Consider the following 22,587-nt stretch of genomic DNA (forward strand, 5'->3'; position numbering starts at 1 on the left):
TTTGATGTGAGTGGCCTGTGGGTTCCCAGGGCTTCCTGCTGGAATGGGGATTGTGAGAAAGCAATGAGTGGGAGGAAGGTGAGTTGGAAGGGATGGTTTAATCATGAACACTTAACTTTTCAGGACAGTGACTGTAAGCTTTGGTTACCCCCCCCCAGAAATTCTATCTGTGTGATCCACTGGAGATGACGGAAGGGAGAGAAGCTGCTTCAGATGGTCTGTTACAGAACTGGAGGATTGAATTTTGAGGAGAGGAGGGTGAGGGGAGGATCTGTATTTTGCCCTCTTCTTCATTGGTCAGAGTCTATTTAATATCCTGTGAAAAATAAAGATGTTTAAAAATATCAGAACATAGAGGACTCTAAAATGGCTGATAGACATTTAAGAAAGTGTTCACCATCCTTAGCCATCAGGGAAATGCAAAGCAAAACAACTTTGAGATAGCATCTTACTCCTGTCAGAATGGCTAAAATCAAAAACACGGAAGACAATTTATGCTGGGGAGGATGTGGAAAGAGGGGAACACTCCTCCACTGCTGGTGGGAGTGCCGACTCATGCAGCCACTTTGGAAATCAGTATGGAGATTCCTCAGGAAAATGGGAATCAATCTACCACAAGACCCAGCAATTCCACTCTTAGGCATATATCCTAAAGAGGCAAATTCATACAACAAGGGCATCTGCTCCACTATGTTCATAGCAGCATTATTGTAATAGTGAGAACCTGGAAACAACCTAGATGACCCTTAACTGAAGAGTGGATAGAGAAAATGTGGTGCATTTACATAATGGGGTATTACTCAGCAGAAAAAAAAAGAACAATGTAATCTTGAAATTTGCAGGTAAATGGATGGCACTAGAAGAAGCCATCCTGAGTGAGGTAACCTAGTCACGAAAAGACAAACATGGTATGTACTCACTCATATATGGATTTTAGACATGGATCAGGATAGTGCCAGTCTGCACCTCCACTGACAGAGATTCTGGGAAACAGGAAAGAACCTAAGAGATATATGCCTGGTACCCCAGAGAAGAGGAATGAGGCAAGATCCTCTGAATAGATGGGGAACATGGTGAGGGGTAGGGGGGGGGAGAGGAGCTGGGAAGAAGAAAGGGGGAGAAGAGGAAGAGAGAGTAGGTCATGGGGGAACAGGAAGGTTGAGTGGGGGGTAGAATAGGGGAAAGAGGGAATCATAGGTTAGAAGACAGATCAGACACCAGTGTGACCTCTAGTGATCTAAAGGGATGACACCAATTGGCAAGCTAAGCAATAGTGGAGAGACCACCTTAAATGCCCATTCCTGATAATGAACTTGATGTCTATAACCATCCTGGAGCCTTCATCCAGTGACTGATGGAAGCAGAGGCAAACACCCACAGTCAAACACTGAACTGAACCCATGGAACCCAGTGACAGAGAGAGGAGCGATGAGCAAATTGGCAAAGAATGGGCTGGCAAAACCAGCAGAGACAGCTGATCTGAACAGGGGAGAGATCTTGGACTCCTGACCGACAGCTGGGAGGACAGCATGGGACTGATCCAGACCCCCTGAATGTGAGAGTCAGTGAGGAGGCCTGGGCAACCTATGGGGCAACCTGGGCAGTGGATCAGTGTTTATCCCTGGCACACAAACAGACATCGTGTGTCCATAAACCAAAGAGGAATGCTCTCTCAGCCTGGACTCTTAGGGAAGTGCCTGGACCCTGCCCTGAGTGAAATGACAGACTCTAGATATCCCCTATGTGGAAGTAAATGGCAATAGGGTGGGAGGCTGTGAGGGATGGTGGGGTGGTGCGGGAGGAGGGGAGGGAGAGGGAACTGGGACTGACATGTAAAACAAGCTATTTAAAATTAAAATAATAAAAAATAAAAATATCAGAACAATGCTGGAACTATCCTTAAGAATTAAATATAAAACTAGCAATTTGAAAACTTCTGTGTCTTTATTTCCCTTGATTTTTCTTTCACTTCTGTATATTAATTTGAAGGTCAGAATTTCCTTTGACTTGTTTATTTTGTGCCCTTGGTCTTTGATGCAGGTTCTGATTTGTTACCAGCCTGGCTTGAACTCATGACAACTCTCTTTTTCTCAGTCTCCTGCACATTGGGATTAAAGGAGTATACTACCACAGCCTACCAAGCCTGCTGTTTTAATCATGAGCACTTAACTTCTGAGGACAGAGACTATACCTTTGCCTATCCCGTAAGTTCCATCAGTTTGGGTAAATTTAGTGTTTCTCAAATATGGGGAGCTTATTCAAATAGAACAGAAGTTTTGGGCTGTCTAAAGCCCTAACTCCTGGATGGCTTGGGGTCTCTTTTCTGAATGAGTACAGGAAAAGAGAAGTTAAAGTCCTGATTTGTTTGAGAATGGCTTTTTCTGTGCCCTTTAGCTCTCATCCACAGAATGGCCATTGGTACCTCTCACCCACAGCCTGGCCACTGATACCTCTCACCCACAGCATGGCTATTGGTATCTCTCATCCAGAATGCTGGGTCAACAGTTTTAGTTTAACCGTATTGGCTTCCTGGTCTACTTCGCAATTTTGGAAGACTTTTATGTAACTTTCACCAATGCAATTAAATAATCTTCAGAAATGGTTGGCCAGCATGCTGAAGCAGTTATTGCATGTAAAGAAGTGTAATATTTCTTTAGATCTGATTTTGTTTCTGTGTTCCCCAGGCACTTGTGTGAACCATCAGTGAAAAGAGGAGGCTAGCTGAGAAGCAAGCATCTCCAACCACAGCTCGCATAAGTGTAAGTAAGTAAGTATAAATATAGCTGATTTAGAGTAAGACCTGCAATGAACAAGCCAGGTAAAATCGAAACTGCACAGAACAGAAAGTTCTGATCATGAAGTCAGCCAAGCTCAAAATGGCTTTATTTGATATTGTTACAGGATATAGGGCTGTAATTAAAACAGAAGGCCAACATATTAGGTCCAATTCTTAATTGCATTAGCAGAGGAAAAGTAATTATTAGAAAAACATATACCCATGCAAGTTGTCTTGTATGTAGGGATTTGCAGGGTGATTAAATTCATGGTGGGCCAAAGAGTTCATGGATCCACAGAAGCTAAATGGTATTGCTTGGTATAAAAATCTAATTGGGTAGTTTAAAATGTATGACTTCCACTGCAATAAGCTTCAGGAAATGAAAGTGAAGTGTTACCCAGAGATCGCCATATAAGGCACCCTGGGCATGTTTCATCTATCCAGTGACTTTCCACTCTTATCCATTTTCTTCAATTAGGATTCATGGAATAAATTAAGCACTGTCATTTTTTTGAGCTGTACAACGAACATGTCTAGTAGTATTAAAAAAGATTTTGAAAAAATGAATGAGTAACATTTTTGTATAAATTCTTTGATATGACAGTTTGTTTCAGAGTGTTACTACATTGAAGGCTTTAGCTACTAATTAACAGTGCAGGTTTCATTAATTGTTTTCTGGGTTAATAGGCTTTGTTTAAGAAGAGTGGGGTAATTAGGACCCTAAACTAAGTACCACTGATGGTAGAGGATTTGATTTTGGTGAATGCTTTATTCTGTTATACATTGATAACTACTGTGAAAATATTCCCCTGGAAGCATCAGCATTAAATCTCAAGCAGCGTACGATGCAATTTGTGTCAACTGCCTCACTGTAGATGCTCACTAAGACAACATCACTCTGAGTGCAGTGAGCAATCATCCTTAAGTGGCAGGGCTATGCTAACCACACTGTAAAATGAGCAGTCTGGAATGAGAGATGATTTAGTTCCATGATCCACTTAGGACCTGAGGTGTATTCAGCTATGGCTGACTGGAGGTTATTAGGACTGCGGAGCTCGGAAGGTCGAACCTGTAGTCATGCTGTTGCTGATCAGCCTGCTGGGAGCAGGCAGCCAGCAGACATTCAGTGATGCTGCAAATGGCTTTTTGGCTGGCAGCACCTTCCCATGCTGTTTCCAAACTACTGTAAAATGGTATACATAACAGGCCAGGAGGGGCCAATTTGCCTGTCATCAGGTATTCAATGAAAGGCAGTTTTGGAGCTTGCTCTGAAGCACCTCCAGGTAACTGGCCTCCTGAAAAGCCCTGGGTTGTCATTTTCTTATAAGCACAAGGATGACTGACATCAATAACCAAAGGGGAATTGAGCTGGTGGGGTTCTTGCACTTTCTCAAAACAAAACAAACAAAAGAACAACCAATTTACAGTGTGGGCTGGAGCTATGTATCAGTGCCTAAGAGCTCATACTGCTCTTGCACATGACTGGAACACAGACCCAAGCACCCACATTGTTTGGCTCACTACTGCTTGTAACCTAAGCTCCAGGGGATCTGATGCCCTCTTCTGGACTTTTCAGGCACCTGCAGTCACATGTGCATAAACCCACACTCAGATACACATGTACATATAAATAAAAATAAGATATAGCTTATAAGCTAATTTATAATCTGAGTCTATTCTTTATTTTGAGAGGGTGATAGATAGTAAATTTAGGCATCATATATATATATATATATATATATATATATATATATATATATATATATATCGAACCACTGAATGCACACTATGTTTTTGGTCAGCAGTTCTTAAGCTGTGGGTCATGTCTCCCTTGGGATCAAGAGACTCTTTCACAGGGGTCACCTAAGACCATCAGAAAACACAGATATCTACATTAAATTCATTATGGTAGTAAAATTACAGTTATTAAGTAGCAAGGAAAATAATTTTATGGTTTGGGGAGTCACCATAACACAGGGAACTACATGAAAGTGTCACAACATTCAGAAGGTTGAGAAACCACTGGTATAGGTTCTATGTCTGAATATTCTTTCCTTATACTAGATTAAGTGCCAAAGGGCCAAAGGAAAAGTGAAAGTAAAATGAAAAATAAAGGTTATTTCTTTAAGGGATTTATTTATTCCCTCTTTAAGAGCCTCTTTCACACCATAAAAGCTGGTCTAAGTTCTTTGCCTTGTGCTTCAGCTATGTTGAAATTCTCAGAGCCTATTGTGGCAGGGTGCTGGAATCTAGTGGATGAATATTATCCTGTCTATTATTGATTGTATTTTTTTATGCTGGCTTCTAAGTATCTAGGTTTAGGAAGATTTAGTTCTAGGTGCTGATATCTGGTTTTGTTATTGTTGGTGGATGTTTAGTTCCTTGGTTTCTGTTGCCTTCTTGGGTTGTTATGAGTGTGTGGTGGCTTTGTATTACTTGATGGGGAATTCTTTTGGGATCCTGATAGGTGTGGATAGTGGGGCTTCCAGGTAAAATGTGTTTCCAGATATGGGGAGGTGACACTTAAGAATGTGGATGGTCTAGGTGTATGTGTGGGTCTGATGGGGTCCTCAAGTGGGAGGAAAACAGAGTGCTCTACAGGGACATGCTGTTTTGAATTTGGGCTTTCCAGTCTCTATAAGAATGACACATTAATTTATTTTTTTTACAAATTATCTAACCATGGGTATCTTTTTCTATAACACAAATGAACTAAGGCCATCAGGGTCAGAACATTGAAGGGTAAGTCCATGTTAATATATCCATTTAACATCACTCATTCCTAGCTTTTGGGATGGCAGAGAGAAAGTCCAATTCTAAAACAAAGATTTTAGGTGTTTAAAATCTTGATACAAAACCTTACTCAGGACCTACCTGTCCCCCCCCACACCCCTGAAATAAACACTTTAGGAGGTATTCTTTTATTATTATTTCATTTATTTTACATACCAATCACAGTTTCACCTCCTCTTCTCCCCTTCATTTCCCCCACATTCCATCTATCCACCTCCATCACTCCTCCACCAAAAGGAGCAACAAAGCATGGTACATTAAGATGAGTCAGGACTAAGCTTGCTCTCCCTGTATTAAGGCTGGGTGAGGCATCCCATCATGGGGAATAGTTTCCCCTAAGCCAGACCAAGCATCAGGGACAGGTCCTGAACACACTGTTAGGACCCCCACAAACAAACCACACTACACAACTATCACACACATACAGAGGGCCTAGATCATTCCCATGCAGGCTACCTAGCTGGTGGTCCAGCATCTGTGAGCTCCTACTAGCTCAGATCAGCTGTCACTGTGGGTTCCCCCATCATGTTCTTGACCACCTTGACTCATACAATCCCTCCATTCTTTCTTCAACATGACTCCTAGAGCTCAGCCCAGTGCTTAGCTGTAGATCTCTGCATCATCTTTCATCAGTTACTGGATGAAGGCTCTCCGATGACAATTCGGGGAGTGACCAATCTGATTACAGAAGACCAGTTAAGATGCCTTCTTTTTTTAAAAAAAAATATTTAGCTTATTTATTTATTTTTTCAATATATGTTTTTATTTAAATTAGAATATGAATGTTTTGCATGTCAGTCCCAGCTCCTTCACCCACCCCTCCTCCCTTGTCCCTCTACCAACCCCCCAGCCCCCCCAACCCCCCACCCAATCCCCATATCATTCCCCAGGGAGGGTGAGGCCTTTTTGGCTATTGCTAGAAATCTTAGTTGAGGTTATTCTAGTGGATTTCTGGGGGTTTCCCTGGCACCAGGTTTCTCTCTAACCCCCATGTGATCTCCACATCAAGATATGTCCTTTATTACCTTCCCTCTCTGTCCTGACCCCAATCTGCCCAACCTAATCCCTGATGTTCCCATCCTTCTCCCCTCTCCTTCCCCTAAGAATGGATAAAGAAAGTGTGGTACATTCACTCAGTGGTAAAAAACAATGACATCATGAAATTTATAGGCAAATGGGTGGAACTAGAAAAAATCATTCTGAGTGAGGTAACCCAGACCCAGAAAGAAAAACATGGTATGTTCTCACTCATTAGTGGATATTAGATGTAAACCAAAGGATAATGATGCTACAATTCGTAGCCCCAGAGAAGCCAGGTAATAAGGAGGACCCAAAGAAGGATGAATTGATTTCTCTGGGAAGGGAAATAGATGAGATCTCCTGGATAAACTGGGGGAGGGAGAGGAGTTATTCTTAAAAATGTGACAGCATGTGATGCTCTCTAGCATTCTTGATTCTCTTTCATTTTAAATGTTGGAATGCACATGTACAAACTTGATTTTGTGATCTCTGAATGCTTTGTGATCTGAAATTTGAAAACATTGCATCAAAAAAGAAATGAAAACTGGGTTTCATCCTGTTTGATACTATGGGTAGATCTTAAGCACCAAACATGGGAAACATCGTTCTGTTATCATTATGTATGTGAAACTCAGACATTTCAGACCCAAAAGAACATTTATCAAGACAGAGTCTCTGACAGAGTCATGGCTTTCATTTAGTATCTTTATTTGAGATCTCTCTTTTTCCATAAAAATGTGCTTATTTAATTATGTTTACCTCATTAATTCTGTTAATTACTTTTATTTTCTATGCTTAGTGAGTTCAAACTTTATTCCTGATATTTTTATTTCTTGGAAATTACTTAATCACTCTAATATAATAAAATTACATTCATGTATTTTAAATAAAACATTAAAATACTGTATTCTATTTTAAAACATTATATTTTTCATTAAAAGCTTTAAAGTTTGCCCATTATGGTTTTATTCTAACACGAGTAAACTGAATTAACAGGAAAATTACCTTTTAATAACCAAACAGGGCTTAGATGCACAGAGACCAAATGTGACATTGTGTTCATTATTGCCATTCTCCAAGATAGTCTTGATGGCAAGCCAGTATCCACCTGCTATTTAAACGAGATATTTTTGTTCTTATGAAGCAAAACAGAGGATCCATTTGGATCTTGTTTTTTACCTCTAGTGGATGTTGTCAAATAAGGTTCTTCCCAGCCAAGTAGGGTATCAGTTAATAAATTTTGGTTATATCCTAATTTTGAGAATTATGTGAGATTCCATTACCAAACTAATCACCCTTTCCCATCATTGTTTTCTGATTTGTTAAACTTATAAATATGTGAAGTCTGCATTTTTAATGGTCAGGATTTAGAATATATTCTTAACTGAAATGATCTCATCACAAAAGGTGTGAAATTGGTAGGGATGTTGGGGGAGTTAGGGGAGCTGGAGTGAGGCAGAAGAAATGCATATGACCAAGAAACATTGTATACATGTGCAGAAGTTTAAAAAATGTATACATGTTTGCAATTTTGAAAAAAATACACAAATGGATAGCAAAGAAGAAGATGGGGCTCATTTAACAAAACAACAACTACAGTTGAACCAAGAGTAGTTTTGCTTTTATTTTGTCATATTGACACAAACTAGAGTCATCTAGAAAGAGCAAAGTTCATTTAAGGAATTGCCTCCATCAGATTGGTCTTTGGGCAAGTCTGAGACGTGTGTGGCATTTTCTTGATTAATGACTGATGTCAAAAAGTTCTGCCCACTAAGGTGGTTCTGGCTTGCATGAAAAAGCAAGCTGAGCAAGATGGAAGAAGGAAACCATTAAGCAGTGTTCTGCCATGATCGGCTTGATCTCCTGCCATTGCTTCTTTTGATGATGGACTCTTTTTTTCTTTGTAATTAATTTAGCTAAATTTTTTCCAGTTTAAATTTAGATAAGAAACAAGGTTGCTTCACAAGTCAGTTCCATGTCCCTCACCCTTTCCCTCCCCTCCTCCCGTGCCCTCCCCCAACCCCCCCCCCATTATCCCCTCATTTCCCCAGGGAGGGTGAGGCCCTCCATGGGGGTGTCCATAGTCTGTCATTTCATATAGGGCAGGGCCTAGACCCTTCCCCAAGAGTTCAGGGTGAGAGTGCACCTCACATTGTTCTATGGGAGTCCAAAGTCCGTGTGTATACTTGGGATGGGTACTGATCTGCTGCCCAAGGCTCAATAGATTACCTAGGCCTCCTCACTGACACCCAGATTCAGGGGGTCTTGATCAGTCCCATGCTGGATTCCCAGGCTGATGCCTGGGATTCAAGAGTTAACCTTTGTCTGGTCAGCTGTTTCTGGGGGTTAAACTAGCCCAGTCTTAATCCCTTTGATCATCAGTCCTCCCTCTCTGTTACTGGCTTTCTTGAGTTCAGCTCAGTGCTTAGCCATGGGAGTCTGCCTCTTCTTTGATCAGCCACTAAATGAAGTTTCTGTTTCCCAGACCCTCTGGCCATAGGATTGTAGGCTGGCACTCCCCACATCTATGCCTAAAATCCATATATGAGAGAGTACATGCCATGTTTCTCTTTTTGTGACTGCGTTACCTCACTCAGGATGGTTTCTTCTAGTGTCATCCATTTGCCTGCGAATCTCATGATTCCATTGTTTTTTTCTGCTGAATAGTACTCCATTGTGTAAATGTACCACATTTTCTCTATCCACTCTTCGGTTGAGGGACATCTAGGTTGCTTCCAAGTTCTGGCTATTACAAATAAAGCTGCTATGAACATAGTGGAACAGACATCTTTGTTGTATGAATGGGCATCTTTTATATATGCCTAAGAGTGGAGTTGCTGGGTCTTGTGGTAGGTTTATTCCCATTTTTCTGAGGAATCTCCATACTGATTTCCAAAGTGGCTGAACCAGTTGGCACTCCCACCAGCAATGGAGGAGTGTCCCCCTTTCACCACATCCTCTCCAGCATAAATTGTCATTGGTGTTTTTGATTTTAGCCATTCTGACAGGAGTGAGATGGTATCTGAGAGTTGTTTTGATTTGCATTTCCCGGATGGCTAAGGATGTTGAGCACCTTCTCAAGTGCCTCTCAGCCATTTTAGACTCCTCTATTGAAAACTCTCTATTTAGTTCTGCAGCCCACTTTTTAATTGGGTCTTTTGATGTTTTGGAGACTTGCTTCTTGAGTTCTTTGTAAATTTTGGAGATCAACCCTCTGTCAGATGTGGGATTAGTGAATATTTTTTCCCATTCTGTGGGTTGACTTTTTGTGTTGCTGACTGTGTCCTTTGCCTTACAGAAGCTTCTCAGTTTCAGTAGGTCCCATTTATTAATTGTTGATCTCACTGTCTGTGCTACTGGTGTTATGTTCAGGAAGCTGTCTCCTGTACCAATTCGTTCAAGGGTACCACCCACTTTCTCTTCTAAGAGGTTCAGTGTGGCTAGATTTATGTTGAGGTCTTTGATCCATTTGGACTTAAGTTTTGTGCATGGCGATAAACATGGATCGATCCGCATTCTTCTACATGACAGTCTCCAGTTATGCCAGCACCATTTGTTGAAGATGCTTTCTTTATTCCATTGTATATTTTTAGCTTCTTTGTCAAAGATCAGATGTTCGTACGTGTGTGGGTTAATACCCGGGTTTTCAATTCGATTCCATTGGTCTACCTGTCTATTTTTGTGCCAATACCAAGCTGTTTTCAGGACTATAGCTCTATAATAGAGCTTGAGGTCAGGGATGGTGATGCCTCCAGACGTTGCCTTGTTGAACAGGGTTGTTTTGGCTATCCTGAGTCTTTTGTTTTTCCATACAAAATTGATTATTGTTCTTTCAAGGTCTGTGAAGAATTGTGCTGGGATTTTAATGGGGATTGCATTGAATCTGTAGATTGCTTTTGGCAGGATTGCCATTTTTACTACATTGATCCTACCTATCCAAGAGCATGGGAGATCTTTCCATTTTCTGAGGGCTTCTTTAATTTCTTTCTTTAAAGATTCAAAGTTCTTACGATACAGGTCTTCCACCTCTTGCTTGTAAGATTCATAAATTCCTTTCTCTCTAAGTTGCTTTTGGAAGTGACTTTATCACAGAAGAAAGTAGGACAAAAACTGGTACTAGGAATGTGGAGTATTGTGTGCTGTTTTGGGTTGGAATTATAGAAGGATTTTGGAACTTTGGGCTAGAAAAGACAGTGTAGTCCTCAGAGCTTAATGAACTGTTATGGAAGCTGGGAAGATAAAAATATTAGAGGGTGGTAAGGCTATCATGGCTGTATGTGTGATATTTTGGACTAAGAATCTGGGGTGAGTGAAACCTTTGCTTTATGTGGATAATCAATATGGTAAAGATGGAGCTGGAGAATTAATTGTGATTAAGAAAGGAGCAGCACTGTTGATCTGGGCAGTATTTCTGTGTGGTGTTTTCTCAGGGTTAGCACACAGAGGTTGTCCAGTTTGGGGGCAAGAAGTGAATATCAAGTTGGTTGCAGAACTTGGGGTTCTCCACTACAGTACTGTTTTGAAGACATTAGGGGGCTATGGCTGAGGCTTGACATTATGAGTCAGGAATGAAACTCCCTAAATAGAGACCTTGGTGAAGGTGAAGCCTCAGTAGCAAAGAAAGCCCAAGGGTTACAGAGGTCATGGAGAGAAGCTGAGGCTAGACACCTTGTGGCAGAGTTGGAGTCCTTGATGAGAAGCCAGAAGGCTACTGGTGAAACTGTATCCAAAGATGCACTGGAGACCCAGAATATCAGAGATACTAGACCACCAAGAACAGCAGCAGTTTTGGAATTAAGCTAACCTGAGATTTTGAGATAAGCTTCAAGCACCATGGAAGTAATAGCTAGAGAAATCCAGCAACCCAAACCCTTTGGAGCACAGAGATAAAGAGTAAGTACTAGACACTGAACACTGAGCTTTGTATTCTGTTAGATTTTGGCTTTGTTTTTTTCAGATTGTAACCGTGCTATGATTCTTTCCAAGGAAATAACTTGTTTTTGAGTTTATGGGGGGCTATAGTTAAGAGACTAAGTTTGTTTGGCTTTTGATTTTTCGAGACAGGGTTTCTCTGTGTAATAACCCTAGCTGTCCTGGAACTCTCTTTGTAGACCAGGCTGGCCTTAAACTCACAAAGATCCACCTGCCTTTGCCTCCTGAGTTTTGGCATCAAAGGCATGTGCCACCACACCTGTCTTAGACAATAAGTTTTTAAAGCAAAGGGTTGAAAAATTTAAAGACTATGAGACTTTCAAAGTGTACTATGTTTAATATTGCAATAGTAACATGAGATCTTGGGGGATAAACAAGAAAAGAAAGGTTAGAGCTTAACAGTGATATATTTGTATGTAAGGTTGAAAAGTTTAAAGACTATGGGTATTTCAAAGCAGACTCTTTAATATTATGCTGTGTAATGTATAGTTTTCCCTACCAGTCACCTGGGCCCTGCCATGGTTGCAGTCCCCAAATAACACACAAGACACTATATTAATTATGAAACTGTTGGCCGTTTGCTTGTTTCTTACTGGCTAGCTCTGACTTAAGTATTTAACCCATAATTGTTAATTTAAGTATTTCTCTTAATGGATAAAAGGATCCAGACCTCTTACTCCTCTAGTGGCCTACATTGTGTCTGACTCTGTCTCTTTCCCAGAATCCTCCTTGACTCCTAGTCCCACCTATCTAACTTCCATATTGGCCAACAGTGCTTTATTCAACAACCAATAAGAGAGGCAGATTTAAAGAATGACATCTCCCATCATAGGTGTCAACATGAGATATGGGAGATAAATAAGAAGAGAAAGGTTATAGTTTAATAGTGAGGTATTTGTGTGTCAGGTTGACAAATGGCCAATTGTGCTGGTTAGCTTTTGTCAACTCGACACAATAAAGCCACCTAGAAAGAGGTAACTTTGATTGAGGTATTGCCTCCTTCATATTGGTCTGTGGGGATACTTTTGTGACTAATGTTTGACATAAAAGGACTGACCCCTCCTAAGAAGGTAGCCCTGACTATATAAGAAAACAAGCTGAGCCCTATTAAGCCATGTTCCTCCATAGTTTCTGGTTCAGTTTCAGCTTCCAGGTACCTGGCCTCCCTGAAGCCTGCTTAACTTAATTAAACAAAGGATACTTGTTTCAAATAACTATTAAAACCTGCACATGTTACAACATTGTGCTTTCTCGTATCTTCTGTATCATGAAAGTCTCACAAATGTACCTCATGCAGCTGCAAGAGTCCCTTAAAGAGTCATTTGAGACTGAGGCCATTCAGTCATAGAGGTCTGCTACTGGCAACTATGTTTAATGCTTTCATGCAGTCTTAAAATATTTTCCTCATGTTGTGTAGTTTTAGGTTTCATTTCAAGCCCTGGACTTGCTTCACAGAGCAGCAAATGGTAGGACTGAACTGAGGTCAGCTGCACAGTGTTTGACAATTTACTTTAAAACCTCAAACTCTAAAGGGAAATGGGCTCGGATATGAATGATTTGGCTTGGTGAAGGCCAAGGACAAGATAATGTTTATTCATGTACTCTTGGTCCTCCTGAGTGTAAAGATAGATGATCCAGAGAAGGAAGAGAGGCATTTAGACAGGTTGGAAATCCCTAGATCCTGACAAAATTGTATTTTCTTTTTCTTTTCCTCCATATCTTCACCTACTGAAATAAACAAGTCTATTTAGTTAGACTGCTCTCACTAGTTAACTGCCTAAAGTAAATACAATAAAAAATGACAGTCACATTTTCAGGGCCTAGCACAAGAATTTTGTTATATTAATGGATATCTAAAACTGTGGCCTTATGGGAGGGGACTTACTGCTTTTGTCTTTTGTGATATAATAAATGGATTGAAGTTACAGTTTTTTCCACCCTACCTCAAAGGTTTTATCTTCTGAGAAAGAGAGAGAGAGGGAGGGAGAGAGACAGACACATGCAGGATATAGGGATAGATAGGGGTGGGTGCTCTTCTAGTTTCTTCAAGGAGCCACACTGCACTTTCAGAAAGTGAAACTTGGTGCAAATTAATAAGACATTTAATTCTTTGGGAGATGGGCATCCCACTAGATTGGCTCCTGTTATGGTTTGGTGTTGATCTTTGTGTTGAAATTAAAGTCCACTGTGAGGTAGGAAGCGGGCACTCCTTAGCACACGATGTTTGTGTAGGGTAGTTTCATTTCATTACATCATTCCTGTACATGTTCATGACCTACTTTGCCAATTTTCATCCCCTTTAAGATGGTATTTGAGATGGAACTTTGGAGAGATAGTTAGGATTGAGTAAGGCTACGAGGGTGGAGCCCCAATGATAAAGTACTAACGGCTGATCTAGAAGGCTGACAGGGACCACAGGACACACATTCTGTTTCTTTACACAGAGTGTTCTGCATGACTCTGGAACTCTGCCCAGGAGAGGGACAGCCCCAGACATGGGCCCCAACTTTAGAGCTCTGAAAGACATGTAATTCAAAACACAACTTCTGCCATAATTTTTCTCAAAGCACATTCATGACCTCAGTATTCTCAGCATGGAAAAAAGAGCAGTCAATAATTAAATAATTTTGAAGCAGTCAAGTTAGCAAATTAATATACACTTTAAGTCTCTACGGGTAGGGAATTATATGAAGTTTGTTTTTTCTGTGTCATCCAACATAGTCTGTATTTTGCTCACTGTACATAATTTCTGCAGGATTTTATCTGTGAGTCTCTGAAATGCTTAAAAACAAAAGTCAATTCAATAATTGTAGTTTGGGAGAGATTTGCTTACTTCTGTAGCACAGTAGTTTGTTTGCTGAACACTGGAAACATCCTGGTGACATTTACTTAATTGCATAACAGGTGTTTGCTTAAATATGAGATTCTAAATCTACTCTTTCTTTTGCTGTGAGATGGAGGTGGTATCTTGACTATCTCTTCAAGACTTAGGCCTGTGGTAGGAGAGAAACAAAAGATATTACTATTCTACCCATTTTTTACATTAAACTAATAAGATAAGTCAGTTATCTCTACAGTTTTCCTTCCATTTCCAAACCAAGAAATATTTATAAAGCCTGCATATCCTAAACATATAACTAGCTTACTATGCATTGAAACATAGGCACCCAAATATGTTAATATTTTAGTACAAACCACAGTACTATGTAATATATCATTTAATTTCAGCTTAATATTTTAAATGGATTTCATATAAATTGATATATTTTAGAAAACAACATCAACACTGGGCGTTAGTGGCACATGCCTTTAACCCCAGCACTCGGGAGGTAGAGGCAGGTGGATCTCTGTGAGTTCAAAGCCAGCCTGGTCTACAGAGTGAGTTCCAGGACAGCCTCCAAAACAATACAGAGAAACCCTGTCTCGGAAAAACCAAAAAAATTTTTTTGATTATTTTGTAATGTTGAAAAAGTTTTGCTCAGAAAACATCATAGAGTTAAAGGCAGAGAGCTTGCCACAGGTCAGTAATGTCAATCTTTTTTTTTGTTTTTTTACGAGACAGGGTTTCTCTGTATTGTCTTGAAGGCTATCAGTCCAGCCCGGCCTCGAACTCACAGAGATAGTAATGTCAATCTTAGAATATACCTAGATGTTAAAACCTTGAATTAAACAGCAGCTTGATAGGAAAACAGGGAAGAAACATCAAGTCAGAGCCATAGAAGAAGATGTTGAGGAGCAACAGTTGCAAGGAAGATGGTGGTGATTCTATTATTAATTCAGAATCACAAAAGGAAAGAATGAGATTTTTGTTCTAAACCCCATAAGGATGGCTGGTTATAAGCATCAGAAAGCCCGGGTGGAGGAGAATGTGAAAAAGCAGACTCTTACAGCATTAGTGACACAGAGGAGAGAAATAAGCCCTGGCCAGAGCATCATAACAATGTCTACAGAGTGAAAAATGTGTTTATGCCATGGCTTGGCAAGTGCATTGCTGGATAAATGTTCTCGAAAATTCTAGGGTACTTAATGTACATATGACATCATTGCTTATAGGAGAAAACAAAACTTTTCATGTCCCTCAACTGAAGAATCTGTAAATAAAATGTGGTACATTTACACAATGGTACTAATCAGTGGTAAAAAAAAATGACTTCTTGAAATTCACAGGCAAATGGATAAAACTAGAAGACTTCCAGTTTTCTATCTCTGCTTCGGAAGTACAGAGAAAATGTGATCAGTCAGCATCTATTTCCAGGCCTTCCCACCATTCTGGCCTCCGCCTTTGGAACCACAATAAAAATCAACTCTTCTATGAGTTGTTTTGGTATTGGTCTTTTATCAAAGTAACAGAAATGTAACTAGTATAATCATAAGTGCAAAAATATGTATTGTGTGCTCAACAAATATGTATAGTGCAGTGACTGACTGGTTCTGGGAATGAGGAGAGAAATAGGCTCATAGAAGAGCCCAATTTAGTCTGTAGTATTTTCAATCTTCACTGCAAACAAAGGTCTGAATCAAACAGCAGAATACTCATGTTAACTGTGGTAGTGGTTACACACGTATTTGTTACTTTACTGTGGAAAGGGTTGTAACAGTTAACTGACGTTTTCACAGGTGGTTGAAGTTATTAATAGTAGTATTACGACTGTCATTATCTGTGTTCTGTAGATGGATTGCAGTGCCTTGGGCACGCTGTGCAGGTATTCTAGCACTGGACTACAACTCCAACCCTGAGGCTACTCTTTTCTAATTGTTAAACTGGCAATTCTAGATTCAGTATGTGCTCTACATATGTCTTTAAAAGTCATAGCTGCAGTAATTGGCAGGAAGAAACAATGGCAGATTGAACACTCTCTTTCTAGCTCCCAACAACAACCATTTTGCTTGTTTTCCCATCACCCTCTCTTCATCAGGCTTGTGTGTACCTTTTTCTTATAATTCCAGGTTATCAGAACACAATTTTAGGAATGTATTTCATAGGGGAACCTTGATTTTTGAAAGAGAATTAGAAATTCTCTTTGTATAGGTGTACCCCCAGAACAGAATTGTCAAGCTCTTGTATTGAATGACTGAGAAGCAAGATAGAAACTACTGCTCGTGTGTTGTAAACAGAAGGATTGTTATTGATTGCTCAGAGTGGCTCTGGTTTCCTGAGAGTCCAGAGAACGGCCTATCTAAACATTAAGAGACTCAGCATGTAGTCGGGAGCCCAGAGAGCAGCTTTGAAGGGAAATTGGCTTGTGTTGGCCTTTTCTGTTTCTTTTCTAGCCTATAATCCACAAAGTTCCACACCCTGGGCATTTCTAATTATCTCACTCCGAAGGCTACACCTGTGAGACAAGTTAGGTTTCAGAAGAAAATGATGCTCTTCCTTTCCAAAGAGCCAGAACAACATAAACGTATATTCTACATTATGATGAAATGAAAATGGGGATGTGTGTGTGTGTGTGTGTGTGTGTGTATACAATGTTTGTATGTTTATATGCGTTTGTGTTTATATGAGTGTGGTATGTGAGTGTTCTGTCTATGTGAGGTGTATATACACATGTCTGTGTGTGTGTGCGTGCATGAGTTTGTGTGCCCATGCACAAATTCAGAAGACAAACAAGAGGAGATTGGTATCCTTCTCTAGAATGCTCCACTGTAATTCTTTTGAGATGGTGCCCCTCACTGAACCCAGTGTCCACAGTGCTGGAGTTACAGATGTGTGGTCTCACCTGGATTTTTACATGAGTATTGGGATTTGAACTCAGGTTCTCATGCCTGTACAGAAACTTCTCTTACCAGCTAAGCCATCTCTCTAGGCCCCAGTTTTTTTAAAAATCAATTCTGTTACAAAATATGACTGGTAAATCTTGGTCATTAGTTTCTCTTTCTATGTCATTTATTTCAATCCAATTTCATCTGGTATGTGCACATAACCTACTTATTGATGTGGATCTAATCATATACTGCTTTTTTGTTGTTGTTTTTGTTTTTCGAGACAGGGTTTCTCTGTATTGTTTTGGAGCCTGTCCTGGAACTCGATCAGTAGACCAGGCTGGCCTTGAGCTCACAGAGATCCACCTGCCTCTGCCTCCCAAGTGCTGGGATTAAAGGCATGCACCACCAATGCCCAGCTGCATTCTGCTTTTTATAAATAAAAGAGTGGTTAGCAACTTTGTAAAAAAGAGGAAAGTAAAAGAGGGTTCAGAGCACTGCCTTCCTTAATCTCTCCCTCACTATTTTCTTCCCTAAATTTCTTTGCATAGGATTATGGGAGTTTACAGAGGCCCATCAAATTGCTTTGAAGCAGTGGGAGATCTTTGGTGTAATTTATTGTTTTTTTTTTTTACAGCAATTTAAGAAGAGGGCTCATCCTGATCCCAGGAACAAAGGGAAGAAAGACAGCCTCCAAATGGCTGCTCTGAGGAGCACTGCAGATATGACTGTGTTAATGTTTAAGCGCACATTTGACTTTCTATGATAGACACATTCTGAGGGCAGAGTACTTAGTTTTGTGCTGGCAGGGATCTTCAGGTTTGGGACACCTGGATTTTATCCTTTCACTCCCAAATTGATGAGGGACAGGCTTGGCATACTGAGCCAAGCTAAACAAAAGGCACTAGGATTGTAAATCAGGGGATGGAATCCTGCCTGCCATTACTGGAATAGTGGCCACTCTAAATTCAGAGTGTGACTCTACTTAGAATGAGGGTCTTTGCAGATATAATCAATGACTCAGATATAACCAGCAATGAGATCATGTGGAGCAGAGGGTGTTCCTGTGAAAACACTGGTGTCTCCTTAATAAGAGAAGACACAGAGACAAAAGACACCGAGAGACCTAGCCATGGTGTTTTTTGCAAAAGTAAGAATGAAAGTTTCCTGGCAATTGTTAGAAGCAAGATGTGCTGTTTTTCTGTTACTATGACAAAAGATGTGAGAAAATCAACTAAAATAGATGCAAAGTTCATTGTGTCTCATGCTTTCAAAGGTTTCAGTCAATGACTGTCGTGGCCTGTGGTGGCACAGTACATCATGGTAGATGCTCAAGGTAGCAGCTTGAGGAAGAGGAGGCCTGTGTACATCAGCGCACCTGGGAACTAGAAAGCCAAGGAGAGGGCAGGTCCCATTATCTCTTTCAAGGGCAAGATGCTACTCAACTAACTGCCTTCTACTTGACAACCTTTAAAGTTTTGCCACCTCCTACCAGGTCCACAGCCTCCGGACCGAGCCTTCGGCACATGGGCCTATGGGAGCATCCCATGTCCAACTGTAGCATGAGTAAGATGAGGGTGACTTCTCCTTCAGTGTCTCTAGAAGAAGACACTGCCACTCACACCTTGATTGTGAATGTTTGTCTCCTGAACTGAGAGAATGAACACTTGCTGCTTAAAGCCATGTGGTTCATGATATTCATTATGGTATCCACAAACAGAAACTCCAGCATTCAGCCCTGTTCTAAGGAAGCTTTTGGAATCTTATCTCTCTTTTGTTTTTCTCTCCAAAAACATTTAATATCCAAGTGTCTGATTGTCAAGCACATCACAATATAGGAAACATCTTTAGATTTAATTTATGGATACCACAGTTACTAAGTCTAGAGAGTGGGCAAAAGATGTTAGAGCACTTTGCTTCAATGTTGTGTCAACCCCTCAGCACCATATAATGCCAGCACTGATGATTTTAGTGCTTAGATCTCTTTCTTGCTTACTCCTTTGGGTCTGGTCTGTCATTCTCTGTCTCATTCTCTATCCATCATGCTAGGATTTACACACATGATTTAGCAATATTAAAAGAGAAAGTAGATTTAAAGTTCCTATAGTAAGCAATATATATTATTGCCAGTGTTGTGTCATTTCTGTTAACTAGTCATTTAGTCAACATATAAATACTAGGCCTCAAGGGAAGGCCAAGTGATGCTGCACCTGTTGGAGAAATGATAATCAGCAAGGGGAACCTTTGTTCCCAGGCCTGTGTTTCTTCTGTGCTCTCAAATCTCCTGTCTGTGTCTTAAGTGCCATTCTCTCCAACCCACTATACAGATGAACCTTCACAGCCCTTACCTATTCCATTCATTCAGTCCTAGTTTATTCCCAGTGTAAGGAGAATTGCCTTTGGACTGTCAGGGTCAGACATTCAGTTCTCGTTCTACGGTGTGTGGGAGAGTACTATGTTCATTCATATGGGCAGTTAAGCTCAGAAAATTTATCGGCACTCTATGAAGTTAAGATTTGTAGAAAATCAAACAAGCAGCCAGTGGCAGGCTGGTACCAGGGGACTTACCTTCTGAATCTAGACTGCCATTTCTTTTCTTATAAGTGCCGAGCAATAACAGAATTAAGGAAACTTCTTAAGCCCCTCATAATAGCTATGAATGATTGCCCCTGCCTGTTAACAATACTCATGTTGGAGTGTCTTCTGACTAGATCCCCAACTGCTCCACTCCTGGTGTCACAAAGCACTGACCTTGTACACCCAATTAGAAAGGCCAACCAAGACCTTATGCTTGTCAACACATCAGTGATCTCTCTCACTTACTCTACCTATTAAAACAGTCTTTCCCACAACTAATTTATAGCTCACTTCTGAATTCACTGGAATTAAATGAGAAGCCTGGGATCATATGCTGTCCCATTTTTCTGTGCCAGGAATCACACACACGTGGGACAGAGTGGACCAGTCACTGATGGTGTCTGTGCAGCTGCAACAGTTTTAGTTTTCAGTCCTGAATAGACAAGGATGTGCTTGTTCAGATTCCAGTTTACCTGGGCATCCTAGACGTTCACAAGCAGGATCTTAGAAGTGACCTAACTCAGTTCTCTCATTCAGATGAGGAAACTGTGATCCTGAAATGGTAAACATTGTCCTCGGTGGAAATAATTGGCAAAGAGAACGTGTGCAAAGAAACCAGAGCTCTCTGTTCCCAGCCCCTGTGTTTCCTCTGTCCTCTCAAATTGCCCACCTGCCTCATAAGTGCCACTATCTCCCCTTACTTTTCTTAGCCTTTAGCTCAGTGTTCAGTCCCCCTGTAGCATGCACTAGAAGATTTATGACTTGCATTTGACAAGACTCCTTCTTTCTTTCCTTTTTTCAATACAAATTTATTTATTTATTTTACATCCCAGCTGCAGTGTCCCCTCCCTCCTCTGCCCAGTCCCCATCCCCACTCTCTCTCTATTCCCACACCCCAATTCATTGCTTCTCCATTTCTGTTTAGGAAAGGACAGGTACCCCATGAGAATCAACAAACATAGCATATCAAGTTCAGTAAAACTAAGCACCTTTCCATGTATTAAGGCTTGGCCAGGCAACCCAGTATGAGGAGTAGGGGCCTAACCAGTAAAAAGAATTAGAGACAGACCCTGTTCCTATTGTTAGAAGTTACACAAGAGGACCAAGCTATACAACTCTAATATATATGCAGAGTGCCTTGGTCAGCCCCATGCAGGCTCCCTGGTGATTTGTTCAGTCTCTGTGAGCCCTGGTTACTTGATTCTGTGAGTTTCTTGTGGTGTCCTCGACTTCTCTTGCTCTTACAATCCTTTCTCCCCCTTCTTTTTCTTCAGGATTCTATGAACTCCACCTAATTTTCTGCTCTGGGTCTGTATCTGTTTCTATCAATTTCTGGATGAAATCTTTCTCTTGACAGTTGGGCTCAGCACCAATCTATGAGTATAGCAGGATATCATTAGGCATCTGTACGTTGACATTTGTTGTCCTCCAGTCACGTTTGGTTCTATCCTAGTCTCTGGGTCATTCAGCTTGTGGGTTCTAGTGCTCCAGGCAGTGTAGGCAAGACTTGAAGTGGAGGGAGTAAGAAGTCAGTCTAGCTACATAACCTTTGACCTACAGTCTGTCCTGCCTAGGGGATGTGCTCAGGTAAGTGTGGTCTCAGGATTGAGGGAGTGGCCAACCAATGACTGGTTTACACAAGGCTCCTTATTGATTGAGGAGGAAAATACCCATCTGAGTGAGGAGAAAACTATAGTGGTTATTAAAATACCTACGATATTCCCAACATGTTCCAAGGCTGGAATGGAAGAAAAGCCCAGTCAGTAAGTAGAACTTTCTGTTTATCCTGCTTTTGTAGCTGCTCTGAAGGAGAGTGTGGAGGACATGTAGCATGGGGCAGTTTGCACTGTAGTGCAGAACGTGCTGAGTTTATTGATCTGCTTTCCAGGAGGCCCTCCTTTCGCGTTACTGCTTGTCAAAAGCAAACCCTCTGTAGCGCAGGCTGCAGAGCAAGTCTTAGAACAGCAAACGGGGAAGCACATTTACCCTGTCTTTTTTTCCCCCTAATTACTATGATGCTGTGGCTTCCTTCACATATTTGCTACAGGGATCAATGAATTAAAGTGTGACGGTGCTTATGACAGTGTCTGATGTGTAACAAGCTCCTTGTAGCTGTTAGCTGTTACATTGCCTTTATGTTTGTGGTGGTCATAATTATCACCAAAACCATGATGACCCTTCAGCCTGCCTAATCCTTCCTAATCTGTCTAGTCTTTGTGGATAGGAATGCCTCCAGGATCTATGGCTTGCTTTGTTTCTAGCCTCTTCTCACAGTGCTCTTTCTTTGCTAGATTACAGCCTTGCCTGTTTCCTCTCAGGTTTTTCAAAGGCATCTCTTGCCAGGATGAAGGTCTCTGGTACTGGCTGTTTCCTGGGCATAGAGGATACTTAGCGTTGGCAGCATCTTTATTTATACATCACCTTCCCTGACTCTGCTCTACAAAGTAAGCTTTTCTCCATTACACATCTTGTTCATTTCTTTCATAGTCTTTATTGTGGTCTTTTAAAAAAAAATGTACACCCATATACAATAGGGGTAGTTGAAGGGCAAAATTTCCATATGTCACCAACATTTACTCCTCTCTCAAATTTATTATTTTTTTCTTTTTTGGGATAGTCCACCAAGTCCAGTTAGAATTGCCCATATTTCATTGCCACAGCAGTTTCTTTTTTTCTCAATATATGTTTTTATTGAAATTAGAAACATGAATGCTTCACATGTCAATCCCAGCTCCCTCTCCCACCCCTCCTCCCTTGTCCCGCCACCCCCCCCAGGCCCCTACCCA

General features: G+C 40.8%; 1 long non-coding RNA gene across 1 annotated transcript in view; it reads left to right on the forward strand.

Annotated features, from left to right (window-relative positions):
• The first annotated feature begins 2,107 nt into the window (after window positions 1–2,107).
• The window catches only part of LOC121143759, a 95,287-nt gene continuing 74,807 nt past the window's right edge, over window positions 2,108–22,587 (forward strand). The window contains exons 1-2 of the long non-coding RNA XR_005881083.1: window positions 2,108–2,204; window positions 2,685–2,759. This is a non-coding gene — a long non-coding RNA (uncharacterized LOC121143759). The remainder of the gene's footprint in view (window positions 2,205–2,684; window positions 2,760–22,587) is intronic.

This window comes from Mesocricetus auratus, unplaced genomic scaffold (genome assembly GCF_017639785.1).
Source record: "Mesocricetus auratus isolate SY011 unplaced genomic scaffold, BCM_Maur_2.0 Super-Scaffold_100013, whole genome shotgun sequence".
In the NCBI taxonomy this organism is placed as follows: domain Eukaryota; kingdom Metazoa; phylum Chordata; class Mammalia; order Rodentia; family Cricetidae; genus Mesocricetus; species Mesocricetus auratus.